Here is a 17,076-nt window from a genome sequence, read left to right as displayed (position 1 = left end):
GAGGCACTTGAAGAAAGATGGGCTGCATGGTCGAGTCACCAGAGGAAAGCCATTACTACGCAAATGCCACAAAGTATCCCGATGACAATACGCCAAACAGCACAGAGACAAACCTCAGGCCCCGTACACACGGCCGAGGAACTCGACGTGCCAAACACATCGAGTTCCTCAGCGAGTTCAGCCCTGAAGCCGCCGAGGAGCTCGGCGGGCCGAGTTCTCCCATAGAACAACGAGAAAATAGAGAACATGTTTTCTATTTTCTCGACGAGTTCCTCGGCGGCTCCATCGGGCCGAAAGTGTACACACGACAGAGTTTCTCGGCAGAATCCGGCTCTGACCGAGTTTCTCGCTGAATTCTGCCGAGAAACTCTGTCGTGTGTACGGGGCCTCAAACCTCTGGCACAAAGTCATTTGAAATGATTAGACCAAGATTGAGCTTTTTGGCCACAACCATAAACGGAGTCAACAAGGCCTATGATGAAAGGTACGGACGTGGATTGCTGATGTTTTGGGGATGTGTGAGCTACAAACCTCAATATTATTGAGCTACTCTGGGGAGATCTCAAATATGCAGTTCATGCAAGACAGCCCAAGAATTTACAGGAACTTGAGGCTTTTTGTCAAGAGGAATGGGCAGCTTTACCATCTGAGAAGATAAAGAGACTCATGCACAAATACCATAAAAGACTTCAAGCTGTCATTGATGTTAAAGGGAGCAATACACGGTATTAAGAACTGGGTTATGTAAACTTTTGATCAGGTTAATTTTGGGTAGTTTCTGTTGTGATTTCTGTGTCATTTATATATTCTGAAAAATGGCCAAGAAATCATACATTCTGCCAAGACATGTAAACTCTTGAGCACAACTTTATATGTTTTAAGTCTAAAATTACCTGGAGAACCATCTGTAGCACCCTCTAGTGTGTGCTAGGAGTTAGTGCAGGTAAATTTACAGGCTCATTGTAAAACAGGTCTCCTAAATCTGGGTCAGGGGGTTACTAAAGTTCAGGGCTCGGTGACTGATCCTGGTAGCTTTCTGGTGCTTCCCCTTGGTCTAGAAGTTTTGAGAATCTTATAGAACTAGAGGGTGGAGGTTAGGTGGAGCTGCCTTGAATATGCATTGGGCTTCGCCAATCCTCAGGTAAGCTTGCAGGGGGCTAAGACCACTCTATAAATAGACATGAGCCATGCCAGCAGGAGTATTTGGGTGACAGATGGAGATACAGTGTTAAGGAGGCTGTTGGTGTCCCTCAGGGGCTTGAAGGATCATGCCAAAACACATGAGAGGGAGTATTTCCTGGAGGCATGGGAGCAAGAGAAGACTGAGTGAGTAGAGCAACACTGTGGGGGACTAACAAAGGTGGGGGGGGGGGAAGACTGCCACATATAGCCAGTCTCCCTTGAAGACAGCAGTGTGTTTAAGTCTTCAGGATTTTCCCTAGAGATCTCCTAAGAGTCAACTGGGTGGATTGGTGAAGAGTCAGCCAGTTAAGCTGGTGAAGAGTCACTTAGGTGAATTGATGTAGAGAGACAGCCAGGAGGGCTGGTAAGGGGGCAGCTGCAGTTAGGAAGGTTCAGTGCCTGAAGTGGTGGTGCTGGGATCAGTGGCCACAGTAGAGAAGTTACATGCTGTTTCACTACATCTGTACTACATAAAAGAATGTCTGCAAGTTCCTGCCTGTAATAGACTATTGCTAATCTGACTGGGAGCATGTCAGATCAATCAGAGTGATTCAGCTGGAGCAAGCAAGTGAATGTGCAGGAGGAAAGTGAAGGAGACTGTATATAGGTGTATATAGGACTATATCCCTGAAGTTTTGCTGAAGTCAAGTGGGCATTTCATAACCTCCCCATCCCTATTCCACATCCTGATCACGGATGTGGAAATACGGGGCAATTTAGGAAACAGCGATCACAGGTCAATTGGGTTCAGTATAAATCACAAAAATAGGAAACATAAGGGGAATACAAAGACACTGAATTTCAAAAGAGCCAACTACGAACCTTGCTAGAAGGCACAAACTGAGATAAAATCTTAAGAACAAAAAACACGGAGGAGAGATGGGTTTGCTTTAGGAGCGTATTAAATAAGGGCATTAGCCAATGCATCCCATTGGGTAATAAATTAAAAAAAAAGAGCAAAAGTCCTGGATGGCTTAAATCCAATGTAAAAATGCATATAAAAGCAAAAGAGGAAGCATTAAAAAAAATACAAGGTTGAGGGATCATCATCAGCATTCAGACTTTATAAAGAATTCAACAAGAAATGTAAGGGTGCAATTAGGGCGGCTAAGATAGAACATGAAAGACACATAGCGGAGGAGAGCAAAAAAAAATCCCAAGAAATTCTTTAAGTATGTAAACAGTAAAAAAGGGAGGACAGACCATATTGGCCCCATAAAAAATGAGGAAGGACATCTGGTTACAAAGTATAGGGGGGGTATTGAATTTATTCTTCTCCTCGGGGGCTTCTGTAACCAAAACTGCCATGTCTATCCTCGTGACACATCACAGGAAACGCCTCCATGGTTAACAGAGGACAGAATTAAAATTAGACTTGGGAGACTTAACATTAATAAATCACCGAGACAAGATGGCTTGCACCCGAGGGTACTTAGGGAACACAGTCAAGTTATTACCAGACCATTGTTCCTAATTTTTACTGACAGTCTACTGACTGGAATGGTACCAGATGATGGGAGAAAAGCAAATGTAGCACCAATATTTAAAAAGGGCCAAAAAAACATCCCTGGGAATTACAGACCAGTTAGTCTAACATCAATAGTATGTATGCTCTTGGAGGGGGATGATAAGGGACTATATACAAGATTTTAGTAATGAGAACATTATCATTAGCAGTAATCAGCATGGATTCATAAAGAATGGTTGTTGTCAAACCAATCTTCTCCAGTCTTCTCCAGTCCACATCTACACTCTGTAGTCTTGCACCGAGCAAATGTGCACACCCTGTGTCCAGCAAACTGTCCATTTTACCTTGACAGTAGCTCCTACTGTCACACTACGTAGAGGGTTCTTTACTGAAAGAGCGGCAAGGATGTGAAATTCCTTTCCACAGGCGGTGCATCACGGGGCATCGATTGTTTCAAGAAACTATTAGATAAGCACCTGAACGACCACAACATACAGGTATATACAATGTAATACTGACATATAATCACACACATAGTTTGGACTTGATGGACTTGTGTATTTTGTCAACCACACCTACTATGTAAATATGTAACTATGTAACTATCCAAGCTATTCACCCTCTAATAAATAACAAAAATAAAGCCACGGACTGTTCTTGGACTCTGGGTGCTTGTGAAGTTTTGGTGTGCCTGGCTGTGGAGGAGTGGGGGAGTCCTTACAGGGGTGTGCTATATGTCCATAAAGGTCCAGGCAAGCACTTCCTGTTATAGGAGGACAACACTTTGTTCCTGTATCCTAATTGGTCTCCGGCATCGTCATCCTGTCACAAGTGTTCTATGTGTCTATGTTGAGCCGGAGTTGATAAATGCGGATCAATACAGCTGCGTTCAATGCAGATCAGCACAGCTCAATAGACATGGTGTGAATGGGTGCTAACAGGCTGCCCTTTCCACTGCTGATACGTCCAACACATTTATCTCCTGTCAAATTCACCTTCCCCACTCTTCCCCCACCATACTTACCCATCCTGTAAAATACTAAAGCTGTAAAATACTAAAGCTTCTGGATATGGGGACATGTAACTCCCTTCTATTCCCACCATGATACACCACTGGGTGCCTTATTGACTATTTGTCAGGTCTCAGCACGGTCACATGATGGCGGGGGGGTCCTTAAAGCGGTGTTCCGTCCAAAAAAAAATATTAAAAACCAGCAGCTACACATACTGTATTTGCTGGCTTTTAATAAATGCACACTTACATGTCCTGGAGTCCAGCGATGTCGGCACCCGCAGCTGATGTTTCCATCAGCTGTTGGGTGCTGCCGCCGCCATTGCGGGTAAGGGTACCCAGCAGTGTAGCCTTTTGGCTTCTCGCTGGGAACCCTACTGCGCATGTGGGAGGCCCGGTTCTCTCTCCTACTGGCCCAGCAGCCGGGGGAGGAGGAGGGAGCCCCACGCTGATGTCATAGGACGCAGCCTGGACTCCCAGAAGTGGGAAAGGATACTTGTCAAAGACTCTGAAAGGATACTTGTCAAAGATGCTTCTCAAGATTCAACCCACTGTCCTGCTCGGTCCCTGGCTTGGCACACAAGGCTGCTCTGCAGGAATCACCTCCGCTGGCTGGGTCCCTGGCTTGACACCTGCTGAAGTTTCCCAATCCTTCACCCTCCCTGGTTGGTGAGAATACTGCTCTGATACTTGCTTCAGCTATTCACTGTGGTTCCTGGTAATAAATTGGTTGGTCCCTTAGTGGCGACATCTACCCCTCTACCTCCGACCACAACAGATTCTCCAGCTGGCAGAACTGTCACTTCTGGTTGGACTGCAAGCCGCAATCCCAACCCTATGCTGCTCTCCTGCTTCTGGATAGACCCTCAGACAGCTTAGCAGCCAAATGTGCCCGGGGTAGTCCCAAACTCCAATCTAGCAGCCCGGGCAAAACAACACATGTCCACCCAGACAGCCGTCCAGGTGGCACAAAACACTGATCACCTGACTCCACCCAAATATATAGGTTCTCCCAGAAGGCCAAGAGATTTAAGAAAACCCCTGCCCATTGGCTGAGATACCCCATATACTCCTAATCTGTCCATGCTTTGCCCTTGTCTTATCTAATGTCACCAGGTATCTGGCCACCTAGCGACAGAAGAGAGAAGTGCAGCAATTCCAAACTTAGGGTGAACTCAATTGATCCCTAACAATGTGCCAAGGTTATACCTGGCAGGTAAATTTAGGAGCAACCCTGCCTAAACATGAGGGTGCTACATTAAGGTGAACTAAATCTCACAATGGAGAAGAGACAGATTTTCACTATGTCTGTCTCACAAAAGATGACAACTGTTGTCAGGGACACGTTTTACTTTAGACCAGCTGTTTCCTTTATACACTTGTGATGCTTAATAGCACTAGTATGTGTAGCGCCTGTGTACTTTATAGTACCAGTGCTAGTTAAATTTAGAGGGAGATCAGAGTATAGTTAAACTCTGATCCAAATTGTCAAGTGCGGGTCTCTGTCTCAGCTTGGCTGTGCTGTAGGCTATTCTGTTACACTGGGGTGTTCTTCCAACCCGGTGCTGCAGGTGGCAGCAGTGGAGTCAAGGTTTGGGTGCTCTTTCCCAGCAGGCAATCAGGAGGGTTTGACCTCGCTGAGCATGCTGGGGAGGGGTATTTATGAGGCAGACGCAATTGGTTCTGGGTCTTCTTCTTCGAGTGTGGCACCCACCTTTGTGGTGACCACATCACGGCGCCCCGGCATTATGGCATACCTGACCGGGGCGAGCGTGCCACACGTTGTTCCTGGTTCCGGGACCATGTTGTCCCGGAGCATCTGAACAGCGACGGGGACCCAGTGAGTGACTGGGTTCCCACCTTTGAGGATCCCAAGCTGTATTTGCTGTTCGGTGGAGAGTCCGTCTGAGGAGCGCCATTGAGAGGCTGGCGATCCAAAAGGGCCTCGACAAACCACCGGGGATCAAGGTAGCCGGACACTGAAGGATTGATCACCTGTCAGTCGGTACCTGGGCGACAAGTTGAAGGAGATCCAGGCGTAACTCATCTAAGGAGGATTATCTCCGTAAAACTACCAAATCAGAGAGTGCCTGTGGCAGGGGTGTCTCTCTGAAGTTCACCAAAGAGGGTCTGTGGCAGGGACTTTTCCTCAAGTTCAAGTTCACGTTCATCCTACAAACGTTCGAGTGATACTCCAGCTGCCAGGTCAGTGAGAGAGGCCTGTCCGGGTACGATAAAACCCACTCCAGCAGGAGTGGTGCAGAGAAAGTATTACGCTTGGGAGCATGACTGTTTCCCTATCATCACGCCTGAATCTGCTGTTCTCTTTCTTCTTCAACTTTACTTTCCTCACTACAAGTTATTGTTTTTACCCGGCTGGGTAATAAAGAGCACAGCAAAGAGCACCTGTTGTGGACATTCCTTTACTTCTACTAAATGCAATACGCATCATTCACCCCTAGGAATTCGGAAGAGCCATGAGGTAAATGTGCCACCCAAAACAACCAGCAGCTCCTCCGGAGGTAATGCTACATATGTTTTTCACAAAATAGTCATATAATAGCAGAGACTGTAGCAGGACCCAAATGCCCTGAGGTTTTAAAAGCTGTTGGAAGTTGTTATTTTGTTTCCTCTGTTGGAATGTACATGCATCAAGTGAAAACTCAGATACAGGATTTTCTGGCCCCAGGAGACTTCAATTCACTTCCAGAACTGACACGACAAAGGTCAGGTCCTGTAAGTTGTCATATGAAAAGTAACCTTTGTATGTTTTCCCTCAGCTACAGGTTAAGGTTGCAGCACTATTAATCATAAATCAGTTGAGCTCAAGCTAGTCAAACCCGATTATTTATGCTCTAGTAATCTTTCGCACTCAACTAGTTAAAGGTGTAGATTGAAAGTGACTCTATGCTGACTTGCTGGTATATAATGTGCCACCAGAATGTTTGCACAAGGTAGTTTTTCTTGACTGACCAACTACCAGAGTGCAGAATACCCCAAAACATGGGGTGATCTGATCTCATATGCAAATGCTGATTTCCTGCTAAGAATGTCAACCTTGGCTCCTACTACTGCACTTCTTACCAAATATAAAAAGATCTGTGCAGTATGACTGATGAAACCCATATTATGTTTTAAGTAAGAAATGATGTGTTTTATTTACCCACTGATACTCACCATTATATAGATGTAATAGACACTTTCCCAGATAAAAATAATGTTTAATGAGATTACAAGGATCTTGTTTGCCTTTGAACTCATAATATACATCTTTCTAAACTAAGATTGTATAATTTTATATCTGTCAGAGAGATTTACACTTACTGGCTACTTTATTAGGGAAAACCTTGCTAGTACCTAGCTGGACCTCATTTTGCCTTCAGAACTGCTTTAATTCTTTGTGGCATAGATTCAACAAGGTGTTGGAAAAAATCTTCAGAGATTTTGGTCCATATTGACATGATCACGTAGTTGCTGTATATTTTTCGGCTGCACATCCATAATATGAATGTTCTGTTCCACCACATCCCAAAGGTACTCTATTAGATTGAGATATAGTGACTGTGGAGGCCATTGGAGTAGAGTGGACTCATTGTCATGTTCAAGAAACCTGTGGTGAGATTATTTGAGCTATGTGATATGTTGCATTGCCCTGTTGGAAATAGCCATCAGAAGATGGGTACACGTACACTATAGCAAAGGGATGGACATGGTTTACAACAATACTTAGGTAGGTCATGGTGTTTAAACAATGCTCAATTAGTACTAAGGGGCCCAAAGTGTGCCAAGGAAATATCCCTCACACCATTACATCACCAGCCTGAATAGTTGATACAGGACAGATGGATCCATGCTTTCATGTTGTTTATGCCAAATTCTGACCTTACCATCTGAATGTCGCAGCTGAAATCGAAACTTATCAGACCAGGCAAAGTTTTTCCAATCTTCTATTTTTCATTTTTGGTGAGCCTGTGTAAATTGTAACTTCAGTTTCCTGTTCTTAGCTGACAGGAGAGGCACCTGGTGTGTTAATCTGCTGCTGTAGCTCATCTGCTTTAAGGTTCTATGTGTTGTGCATTCTGTCAGGGCTGGGCTCAGCCCTCCCTTCTCAGTGGTCAGGTTGCTCAGCTGTCGGTTAATTGCCAGCACCCATCGTTCCACAGTGGCTCACCTGGTGATCATTTCCTGCTCGTCAGGCAGCCCCTTCTGGCTATTTAAACTGCTTGGTTCATTCCTTCGGTGCCTTCGCCTTTGGTCAAACATATCTGGAAACTCTCTGCTGTGTTCCTATTGAGGACTTCTGGTTCCTGATCCTGTCTTCTGCCTCTGACTATGCCGATCTCAGGCTTCCTGATTTACTGCCTTGTTCAGACTACCCACAGTCCAATGACGCAGCAGAACGAGCCAACCAAGCCTTGGAACAGTTTTAACATTGCTATATTTCTGACCACAATAACAACTGGTCAGACCTCTTACCTTAGTACTGTCAATACTGCTTCCTGATTGTATCTGTTTATGGCAAATTATGGTTTACAACCATTCATGTTGCCTGACTCATTTGTTCCTCAAAGAATTCCTGCATTAGAGGAGCATTCGCGTGATCTTCGTTACACTTGGGTACAGATCCAAGAGTCCTTGTCATGCCAGTGATAGGTACAGACTCCATGCTGACCGCAGACTTCCTACCAGGTTGGGGAGAGTGTCTGGCTGTCATCTCGCAACCTCCGACTCCGTGTTCCCTCACTGAAACTGGCACCATGGTTTATTGGGCCTTTCCGTATTCCCTGTAAGATCAACCCAGTGACTTACGCATTAGACCTTCCTTCTAAAAGGCATATTTTGAATTTATTTCATGTCTCCTTATTAAAACCTTTGGTGTGCAACTGCTTCACCACCTCTGTACCACATTCTCGCCCGGTTCAGGTTGAGAACCATGAGGAGTATGAGATACAATCAATCATTGACTCCCGTAGGTTCAGTGGCCACATACAGTACCTGGTTCATTGGAAAGGGTAGGGTCCGGAGGAACGCTCTTGGGTCTCATCCTCGGGACATTTTCTATTTCCTCCTCCGTGCTTTCCATAGCTGTTTTCCCCTCATACCTGGTGGCCCTCCAAGGGGGAGTGGTCGCTGAGGTGGGGGTATTGTCAGGGCTGGGCTCAGGCCTCCCTTCTCAGTGCTCAGGTTGCACAGCTGTCGGTCACTTGCGAGCACCCATCATTCCACAGTGGCTCACCTGGTGATCATTTTCTCCTCGTCAGTCAGTCCATTCTGGCTATTTAAACTGCCTAGTTCATTCTTTCAGTGCCTTTGCGTTCGGTCAAACATATCTGGAAACTCTCTGCTGTGTTCCGGTTGAGGACTTGCCTGGCTGACATGCCTTCTGGTTCCTGATCATGTCTGCTGCCTCTGACTACGCTAATCTCTGGCATCCAGATTTACTAGCTTGTTCTGACTACACCCTTTGGCTACCGAACCCTGGCTATGTTTTGACTATGTTTACTATTTGTACCATTTTTTAACCATTATATTAAAAGGTGTGATTTTTACTGCATTTTCTGTCTCCGTCTAATTCATGGTTCATGACACATTCAGAGATGGTATTCTGCATACCTTGGTTGTAATGAGTGGTTATTTGAGTTACTGTTGCCTTTCTATCATCTAAAACCAGTCTGCTCATTCCCCTCTGACCACTGACATCAACAAGGCATTTTTGTCCACACAACACCCGTTTACTGGATATTTTCTCTTTTTTGGGTAATTCTCTGTAAATCCTAGAGATGGTTGTGCAAGAATATCCCAGTAGATCAGCAGTTTTTGAAATACTCAGACCAGTCCATCTGGCACCAACAACCAAGCCACGTTCAAAATGTCTTAAATCCCCTTTTTTTCCCCATTCCGATGCTCAGTTTGAACTTCAGCAAGTCGTCTTTACCCTGTCTAGACACCTAAAGGCATTGAGTTGCTGCCATGTGAATGGCTGATTAGCAATTTTTGTTACCAAGCAATTGAACAGGTGTACCTAATAAAGTAGCTGGTGGGTGTATATACTGTACAGTATCTTTCCTGCTGTTCCTGGAAAACCTATACAAACTTTGTAAAAGAAAGACAAGCTAAGTACTGCTTTTCAACTATTTTACTGTATATAGCTTTACTTTACATGAGCTGTACATAGCTTTCTGAAAACATCCCAGCTCCCTGCCTCAGTTCTTGTCCCAAAAGCCCTGATGCAACCAGTGGGTTGGCCCTTGGGGGAAGTTGAGCAAATATCACAGCATAGTACAAATGTGCGATGTGGTGCGCTGCATTGCACATTGGTTGGCAAGGTGTGTTGGCTCGCCTTTCTGAATGAATAGCATCACATTGCATTAACGTGCTTAATGAAAGTTACCACTGTGCAATGGTGTGAACAGGGCATTACCGTCATGCCAGGTGTAAACTTAGGCCCTTTTGTCAACCTGATTTGAAATGTCACTGGAAACAGAAATTTTATATAAAGAAGGATTTCAAGTGCTTACACATTGCACAGTTTAAAACAATTTTTTTTTATAGCAATATTAATGAAAATACTTTAAGTATATAGTATGTAGCCATCCACCCTTAAGCAGGAATGTCTATTTAAATTTAGTATTTGCTAGGCTGTAGTCAGCTTGAGCTCAATTGATACTTCAGCTTTCTTGAGATCACTTGCAAGCTTCCCCTGGATGTACAGCTGCCACTATACTTCCGAGCTCGCCACTGAACCCTGCAGCATGGTTGTACAGTAACTCTGGCCCACTGTGAGCTCTTTCCCATTCAGACTGTGATGACACTACAAGGGTAATTGAAAAATAAACATGGCAGTGTCATCACATTCTGGGTTTCCTGAATGGCAAACAGCACATGGGGGGCGCAGACATGACCATGGTGCTAGGGTCAGCTGAGAGGGTGGAAGTACAACAGCAGCTGTGCTTCCATGGGGAGCTTATGAGTGGTACTGTGGTTCATATACTTATCAAATGAAGAAAAACTTGCATTATGGCTATATTAAAGTGTTACTAAAACCAGGACCCTGTATTCACTATATCTGATCTCCCACATTACACAGAACATGAAAATGCAATAGTTTTAGTTAATATAAACTGCTAAATATCTTTTTCCATCAGCAATACACAGCAGTCTTGTGACTTCTATCAGTTCCTGGTAAAGCTTGTAGGAGGAGTTTTCATACTGCACTGAGCTGTCCTATCAGGATCCAGGACCCCTGACCCTCTGTCTGGACAGCCTCGATTGGCCCTGTGCTGATTACATGCACTCTCCCAAAAAAAAATAAAAAAACTCTCTAGCAATACACACCAAACTGTGCATGTACAGCGTAACTCCAGTAACACTGTCTCATCCGGACCTGTTCTGGAGTCAGTGGAAGAAGAGGAGGATCTGTGCATACTAGATCAAGCAGCCTTTTTACACAATGCAGAGGATTAACCCCTTGGGTTTCACAGTGAGTATAACAGGCATTTTGTACTGCATATGCAGACTGATTTTACTGTTGTGGGTTTAGTAACACTTTCATTCCAAGAAAACTGCAGCCAAACAGGTGAAATAGGCTTGATTCCATACCACCAGTCCCCAGACAAAATTCATCAGATGCTGAGTCTATTATTACACATAAACATACATACAGCACAGTAGAACCTTAAAGGGGTTGTAAACTCTAGTGTTCTGACACTTCTGACACTGACTGGCCCCCTAGCCCCCCCCCCCCCCCGTTTTACTCACCTCACCTCAGCCGCCTCTTGGCCAGGGAAGTGGATAGGAGATGGGGCTGTCAGGCTGGTGGAACACATGAAGAAGATTTAACAAGCCGCACATATGCAGGAGGAAATTCCGAAGCACCTGCTGATCCAATACCATAATGGGATGACACTGGGGAGATCACATACCGCTCATTCCAATAAGGGACCAAACATTGGGGAGGTAGGTAAAGCCCAATTATGTACCACTGCAATGTGGCCAGCAGGCTTCTGAAGAGGCGGGGCAGCCTGTGACACTCGCCCAACCGGGAGTATCCGCTAGACAGATCCACTCGATGGACCGCTCAACAACATGTATAGCGGTAGGTCGTGTCCATGGCAATGATGTATTTCAGGGCCACACCCCGTTCTCAAATTGCAAATTGGCCCCCCAGCTCTAGTACAGCTGTGACCTTGATGAGCTCCTGATAAAGGTACTGGGCTGCCTAGGAGGGCTTCTTCTTCTGGACAAGACATGGGTTCCTCAGTCCCCAGACTATTTAAGCACTCTTCGACCACCAACTGGATATCTTCCCCCAGGAATTGGCTGGAGCCACATAAATATTCAGAAGGCCTGTTTGACTTTCCTGCCCACTAGATTCTGGAATCCTCCAGAAAACAGGGGGAAGCAATCAAACCTGCCCAGAATAGTCCAAAACAATCACAAGCTGCTCAACTGATTACAGGAAAGCCACAGGAATTACATTTACCCAGCCTGACTAGCAACCCAACTAGGAGGGTTCTACAGATATATATATATATATATATATATATATATATATATATATATATATATATAAAGGAGTTCCGCTGTAAGATTTGTAAACTGAGCAGTGTAGAATGAAAAAAAAATTGAAAACCTCTAATCTATGAATGTCAACATGAAATAAGTTAGATCTAAAAAAATGTAAAGATTTGGAAATATGTTGTCAAGCAATGCACCGCCTTCTCGTATTTAGGTGACTCACACAGTATATGATATATGAGTTAAAAGAAGATTACTCTTCTTTCCAAGCGGAAATTGTTTGAAAGACAAGAGGTTGGATACGGCAATATAAACAATGTGTGTATTTTTCTCTAGCTAAATACCTGCACTGCAAAGTGACAAGCCATAACAATGGCACTGGCTGGGGCATGTAACGGCAGGTCGGCTCGGCGGATCAGACGTATTTATATTTTTTAATGGTATTTGTAGATCAAGAGCGTTTTCATGTTATCATGGAAATGGGCTCTATCTCTGGCATCTCTCTGCTGAGAGTTAAGTTCACTGGATTTGCAGGCAGAGAATACACCTTTTCATTTGGTTCCAGAATCCATGTTGTTTTAGGAGAAGTGGAGACTTGTCGGAGTTTACATCTTAGTCAGAGACAGATGATGTGGTACAAGCTTGTACAAAATCACTATGTAAATGGAAGAGGTGATGGCAGAAAGCAGCCCTTATAACCACTTCAAGAAACAAGCACACACACATTTGCTGCATATTTTGGATATTTGAAACCTTGGCAGTCACGAGAACAATAATGTTGCCAATAGCAACTCCAAACAACCTCAAGAGTCCTTCTAAAAGTTGTCCGACAACTTAAGGCTTGTGGAAGCAAAATAAACAAATCCACAGGGTTCGTTCTTCTGCAAAGAAAGAAATACAAAGTTCACAGTCTACATTTAGGACTCGTTTACACCTGCACTGCCCTCTGAAATGTGATCTACGATGGATTACTTTTCAGAAGGAATTTGACAGGCAGCTGGGAGGTGATATGTCATCTCCTCTCTGCCTGTTTTAACCCCGTGAAGCCCACATTACCATATGTTGCAGGGAAGTTACAGAGCAGCCCTATTTGCTTGAATTGGTCACATTCGGCAGCGGTATTGCCCACTGAACTTGACAGGGGGTATCATTTTGACTGTGGCATGTGTACAACCCCTCCAGCTACTATGTTAGATTAAGGAGGGAGTTAAAGCCACAACTTCTTTTTACCATTCCCGGAGTAAATGAAGCCCCTATGCCGCGTACACACGATCAGAAATTCCGACAAGAAAACAGTGGAATGTTGGCTCAAACTTATGGTACATACACACAGTCACACAAAATTCCGACCGTCAAGAACGTGGTGATGTACAACACTACGACGAGCCGAGAAAAATGAAGTTCAATGCTTCCGAGCATGCGTCGACTTGATTCCGAGCATGCATTTTTTTTGTGCGTCGGAATTGCATGCAGACGATCGGAATTTCCGACAATAACTTTTACCGTCTGAAAAATTGAGAACCAGCTCTCAAATTTTTGTTGTCGGAAATTCCGACAGAAAAGGTCAGAAGCCTACACACAGTAGGAATTTCTGACCAAAAGCTCACATCAAACTTTTCTTGTCGGAAATTCCAACCGTGTGTATGCAGCATTAGAGAGCTGGACCAAAGATTATCTGTTGTCTAACAAAGATAAAATGTAAAAATAAAATACCATTGAGGGCCCACTTACACTGTTGCGTATTAACACATGCATTCTGAAGTGCTAACATGCATACATCCTGGTTCCATATAGTAAAGACCGGCACTGCAGCTTTCTTAAAAATATGATATGTCAGTTACATATTGGTGCACTGGGGGGCCCACAGAAGTCAATGGCAACACATCAAAATGCATATGCATGCAAAATGATATCTGGCAACAGATATTGGCCTTGGACAATGACTGTTATCCCTTATGCATTTCACATTCTAAATTCAAAAATACATTTAAAACCTGCTTCTATACATGTCAACCCACATGTCAACACACAAAGGAAAGACACATTGATGCATGACAATGTACCTGCCTAACTTTCCAAAAAACACCTCTATGTAAAGGAAATGCATACAGTAGATCTAAATACAGTACAGACCAAAAGTTTGGACACACCTTATCATTCAAAGAGTTTTCTTTATTTTCATGGCTATGAAAATTGTAGATTCACACTGAAGGCATCACAACTAAGAAAAACACTTGTGGAATTATACATAACAAAAAAGTGTGAAACAACTAAAAATATATTTCATATTCTAGGTTCTTCAAAGTAGCCACCTTTTGCTTTGATTACTGCTTTGCACACTCTTGGCATTCTCTTGATGAGCTTCAAGAGGTAGTCACCTGGCGCAGCACCCCATCAATCTCCTTCTTGGTCAAATATCCCTTACACAGCCTGGAGGTGTGTTTGGGGTCATTGTCCTGTTGAAAAATAAATGATGGTCTAACTAAACGCAAACCGGATGGAATAGCATGCCACTGCAAGATGCTGTGGTAGCCATGCTGGTTCAGTATGCCTTCAATTTTGAATAAATCCCCAACTGTGTCACCAGCAAAGCACCCTTACACCATCACACCTCCTCCTCCATGCTTCACGGTGGGAACCAGGCATGTAGAGTCCATCCGTTCACCTTTTCTGCGTCGCACAAAGACACAGGGGTTGGAACCAAAGATCTCAAGTTTGGACTCATCAGACCAAAGCACAGATTTCCACTGGTCTAATGTCCATTCCTTGTGTTCTTAAGCCCGAACAAGTCTCTTCTGCTTGTTGCCTTTCTTTAGCAGTGGTTTCCTAGCAGATATTCTACCATGAAGGCCTGATTCACACAGTCTCCTCTTACCAGTTCTAGAGATGTGTCTGCTGCAAAAGGTGGCTACTTTGAAGAACCTAGAATATGAAATATATTTTCAGTTGTTTCACACTTTTTTGTTATGTATAATTCCACATGTGTTAATTCATAGTTTTAATGCCTTCAGTGTGAATCTACAATTTCCATAGTCATGAAAATAAAGAAAACTCTTTGAATGATAAGGTGTGTCCAAACTTTTGGTCTGTACTGTAGGTCCTAAAATCATAATTCAAAATGTTTTAACCTGCACGTAGATATGCAGTGGCAGGACAGGTGGATCTCAACATCAAAGGTATGTGTCCACGGGGAAACTGCAGCTTGTACTGAGAGTGTGTACACTACATGCTCCCAGCACAGAGGTGGCAAATATGTTTCTAAGTATGAAAATATTGACATATAGTAGGTGATGGTCATGAAAGTGATAAACCACTTTTAAGTAAAACTTGAAGATAAATAAAAAATTATGGGGGGTTATTCCATTCTGTTACGTGCCAACATCCCTATAGATTTAGAAAACATACAAAGAAAGGTATGGGGACTTTGCAGGCACAGAGAAGAGTGAATAACTCTCTTGCAAAACATAAACAAAACATACACACCAGCTTTGGATGTACTTCTCCTTTAATAAGCATAAATAGTAAAAAAAACTAAACTCATAAAATAATATGGCTGACATATAATGCAAGAAGACCTCTTTTACAGAAATATGTTATTAGACCATTCTTATAACCACAGTTGGACAAAGTGCAACCACCTTCAGCCAGGTACAGAAACAGGAGCTCTGAGCTTAGCCATGCATTCATGTTTTTGCCTATGAAGAGGGAATGAGGATGAGCAGTCTGATTTTGCCTGTGCTGCTTATATAAAGAGGAACATTAGTAATCAGAACAGGCCTTCCTGTTGGAAGTCTGTAAAAACCACAGGCATGAGATCATTACCTGCTCTGTCCAAAAACAGATGAACGGTCAACTGCCATTTTATGTCTATGGGCAACTTTTAGTAAGGGAGAATTCTCCAAAATATATTAAAGCCTAAGCTTAGGTTGCACAACAGTGCTTACATTACATGATGTGTCCCTTGTGCTTATGTCGGCTGTGCTATTCGAAATCCAACGTCTTCTGCACCCCCCACCAACATACCCCTTCAGCCAGAATCTTTCAGTGCCAATAGTTCAGGGATCTACAGTACATTAAAATACAAGAGGGTTAAGAGGACCCTGGTCATAAGAGCTTACAATCTAGTAAGGTGGGGGTGGTACAAAAGGTGCTGATGGAAGAATTAAAGTTCAGTTTTTAGGTGGAGGCAGTATAGGCTTCCCTGATAAGATGAGTTTTCAAGGATCACATAAAGATGGCCAGAGTAAGAGATAGCCAGACAGATTGAGGTAGAGAGTTCCAAAGGATAGGAGAGGCTCTGCAGAAATCCTGGAGGAAGCTGTAATATTACTTTTAGGACCGGAGAAGGGGGGGCGTGGAAAGACAAAATTGTCACTCTTGATGAAAGCCTATTGCCTCTCTTTTTTCCTGTCGGGATTCCCGACGGACTCGTTCCTATCGGGAATTCCGGCCGTGTGTACGGGACATAAGACAGGTCCAGAGGTTGTATTAGATTGTAATAGCAGGGTTGGGGGGTTCAGAAGACTTTGGATTTCAACTAGGACATTCGGCATCAGAACAAGGGACACTTCTCATTAAATGTAAGTACTGTTCCTTGTGATGATTTTTTTATTTCATTTTTATTTTACTTAAAAGTAGGCTTTAATACATTTGGTAAAATATGGAACAGCGCATACAATTTTTAGATACACAATCCAATAATAACTTATGTACAATAAACATGTACATACTGAGCATATCCTTTAGTTTCTCTTTACCGGAGTGTGTGTGTTTATCCCTTTAAAACTATTCTACAGCAGAACCTCTAATCACTCAACACTCCTGGTCACATGACAGGCGGTTCATTCATCATTGTTATGCAGCAGACTATAATGGAAATCAGCTTTCCTTTTGTGCT

Source organism: Rana temporaria, chromosome 5 (assembly GCF_905171775.1).
Source record: "Rana temporaria chromosome 5, aRanTem1.1, whole genome shotgun sequence".
Lineage (NCBI taxonomy): Eukaryota > Metazoa > Chordata > Amphibia > Anura > Ranidae > Rana > Rana temporaria.
Note: the sequence above shows the minus strand (reverse complement) of the source record.